Source organism: Microtus ochrogaster, chromosome 7 (genome assembly GCF_000317375.1).
Source record: "Microtus ochrogaster isolate Prairie Vole_2 chromosome 7, MicOch1.0, whole genome shotgun sequence".
NCBI lineage: Eukaryota > Metazoa > Chordata > Mammalia > Rodentia > Cricetidae > Microtus > Microtus ochrogaster.
Window position 1 is genome coordinate 7,441,305 of NC_022014.1, and position 3,312 is coordinate 7,444,616.

At 45.5% G+C, this 3,312-nt stretch overlaps 1 protein-coding gene across 9 annotated transcripts in view; it reads left to right on the forward strand.

The window, feature by feature from the left end:
* Rbfox1 (RNA binding fox-1 homolog 1) overlaps positions 1 to 3,312 on the forward strand; it is a 1,689,477-nt gene that overhangs the window by 715,556 nt on the left and 970,609 nt on the right. The window lies entirely within an intron of this gene.

Sequence of the window (3,312 nt, forward strand, 5' to 3'; positions counted from 1 at the left end):
TCTCTCTCTCTCTCTCTCTCTCTCTCTCTCTCTCTCTCTCTCTCTCTCTCTCTGTGTGTGTGTCTGTCTCTCTCTCTCTCTCTTACTTTCTCTCTCTCTGTGTCTCTCTCCTTTTCCCTCCTTCCTCCCCCTTCTTCCTCTCTGTCTAGATGCTAGGCACCCTAGAAGCCCTTCTGTTTATAAATCCACTAATCTGAATAGTTCAGGCTCAGTTTTCTCATTTGCACTTCTTTGCTCCTCCCTCTATTTACCTCTGTTTCTCTCCATCTTCACCCATCCCTTTGTTTGTGCCCCTCTGTGTGCCTACTCAAAGACAGAACTAATTATCTCAGCCTTTTGTGGTTTTCATACATAGTTAAATGATTCCAGAGTTATTGGCAATACCAAGAAGTATGGATAACCTTGTCTCCCTGCTAATGGGCAATCCAAGAATAGAGAAAGATACCTGTGCTTTTATTCAGCTTTGAAAGTTTTGTTGTCCACAAATATTCTGCTCCAAGAGTTGGCAGCAGATCACCAGGACTGCCTACTGCCAGGAGGCACAGTTTCTACCCTCACTACGCTGAGCAATCATCTTCGAAATGAATTGCGGTACTGCGTAAGTGAAATCTCAGTGCTTGGGAGGCTGAGGCAGGGGGATCATCATGAACCCAGGACAGCTTGAGCTCATGGCACACTACTCCTGGACACCCCACCTCCACAGTCAGATAACAGCCTTCAGTGTCTAGAGTCTGGAATGGATTAATGCAAATGTGTCTAGAAAATGCCAGAAACACAGAGGAGAAATTTCCCGACACCCACTGTCTTCTTTCACTTTGCTTTACCATGCAGTCTGCCTTGAGCTCAGGCGGGTGATTCTGCATGTGCTGGTGAAGGAGTGCCCCGACATGTGTAGGGGCCCAAACCAGTTGGAGTCAGTTCTCTCCCTCAACCACGTGGGTCCTCAGGACTGAATTCAGGTCATCTGGCTTGGCAGCCAGCTCCCTTACATGCTGAGCCATCCCACCAGCCCTTTAAGTGTGTCATTTTAAAACAATCACTTTGGGCACCGTTGTGTGAGGGCAAGTAATGGTTTACAAGTGAAGGCACACACAGATCACGTGACTCTTCCAGGAAAGGGGGCCACGAGAATAACTGGCCTGAGTCTCACTGACTGTGGGCTGACTGGGGCCATTTTTAGACCCATTGGTTTTCTTGTATGCAAAATGGGGTGAGCAGTTTTTGCATGCATTTGTTGAATGTTGTGTCATAGTTTCTTCATTCTCCAAGGCTCCAAACAACAGAATTGCAGGCCAAAAGTTGGCAACTTATACACTAGACTAACATCACACTGTTACCTAGTCCCTGTAGTTTTCCCAAGCCTGCCAGTCTCATCTCTGTGGATCTATGTTCCAAATGCCCCTTATTTATGTTGTGGAGTATGTGCCTTTGGTTTATTTCACTTGCAGGATGTCCTCAAGCTCCATCTATGCTATGGGAGATGTTCCCTTCTTTTCCAGTCTGGATGATGTTCCATGGCGTGGGTATCCAGACAGCACTGTGCCCAGGCCCTTTGCCATCTATCCTCCAATAGGCTTCATGCTCATTGCATTTTCCTTTCTAAGGCTCAGTATCAGACATTTCCTCCAGAACGGGTCCTGTAATTGCAATGATTTGTATTTAACCTCCGGGCTTCCTGTTGCCACAAGCAAATGAGTGGCTAAAGAGATGACTTAGTGGGTAAAGAGCCTGCTGTGCAAACCCTGGGGATCTAAGCCCAGATCCATAGCACCTAAGTAAAAGGCTGGGTGGAGCATCACCTGATCCTGTGGGTCTTCAGTGACTTGCGGACCAGTCAGTCTAGCCAAAGTGGTGAGCTCTGTCTTCAGTTAGAGACCTTGTCTCAAATCAAAACAAAAACAACAACAACAACAAAAAAATCAAAACCAAAAACAAAAAAAAACGTAAGATATAAAAGCAATGGAGAACATCATCCTGATATCAGCTGTGAACATGTGTTAAGGCATGTGTTCTTTTTTTTAATATTTATTTATTTATTTGGTATGCAATATTCTCTCTGTGTGTGTTTGCAGACCAGAAGAGGGCAGCAGAGCAGACCTCATTACAGATGGTTGTGAGCCACCATGTGGTTGCCGGGAATTGAACTCAGGACCTTTGGAAGAGCAGGCAATGCTCTTAACCACTGAGCCATCTCTCCAGCCCCAAGACATGTGTTCTTATGAACATGTGTTCACAAGAACTGTATACATGTGCATATGCACACAAATAAATACATTTATAAAAACAAGATAATGCGTTTGTTCACTCACAAGCATTTGAGTCAATTATCCACAGTTAATGCACTGTTCTGCAGTTGCTAGATATTTTTATTATGATAATGTTATTTTTACCCAGGATCTTATATATCCCAGGGTGCCCTTTGAACTTCTGATCCTCCTGCCCCCGCCCACCAAGGACTAGGATTATAGGTATGTGTCACCGTGCCAATCTTCTGCACTGTTAGGGGTGGGACTCAGACTTTGTGCATGTAAGACAAGCACTCTACATCAGCCCCTGCCCCCGCCAGTTACGCATATTTAATAGAATTAGCTGTGCTTCTACTCCCCCAAACACTAAATACACAGGCATAGCAAGCATAAGTCGATGCACATGGCATGCATACATATGAGGATGGGCAAATGTCTAATTAACATAGACTTCCGTAATTGTTAGCCATACGTTATCTCACAGCTGAAGCTGTGGTTACGGGACAGTTAAAATCAGATGGTTAGCTCTTATTAAGGCTGGGGAAGTCAGTTTTCTGGTGTTTAAGATATGTGTTTGTTCCAGGAGGCTGTCTCCTCAAAGCCGAAGACCAAGATTACTGAACCCAATTAGACAAAGCCCCCCTTTTGCAAGATCAGAAGCCAAGAGAGTGGAGGCAGGTGCAGACCTCTGCATCTGTGTATGCTTTGCATCTTCGTGATGAACACCAGTGCAAGGGTTCTGTCAGGCCTGACTAATTCTTCACACTGACAGTGTGTGTGCCTTGATGTACACACATGATGGGTGGGTGGGGGGTCCTCCACAAGGCAACCGTCAGCATCATCACCCAAGATGCTTTCCCACCAAGAGCTTCTCTTCTCTGTCATGCATTGTACTGTTATCTCTGCTAAAGGATCTTCAGTTTGGAAAAGAATGCTCTAGAAGGAGCATCTTGGGGAAGAGGCAGTGTGAGTGATTTGAATGCTCAGGAAGGGAGATGGTCTGTGACACACACACACACACAGAGAGAGAGAGAGAGAGAGAGAGAGAGAGAGAGAGAGAGAGAGA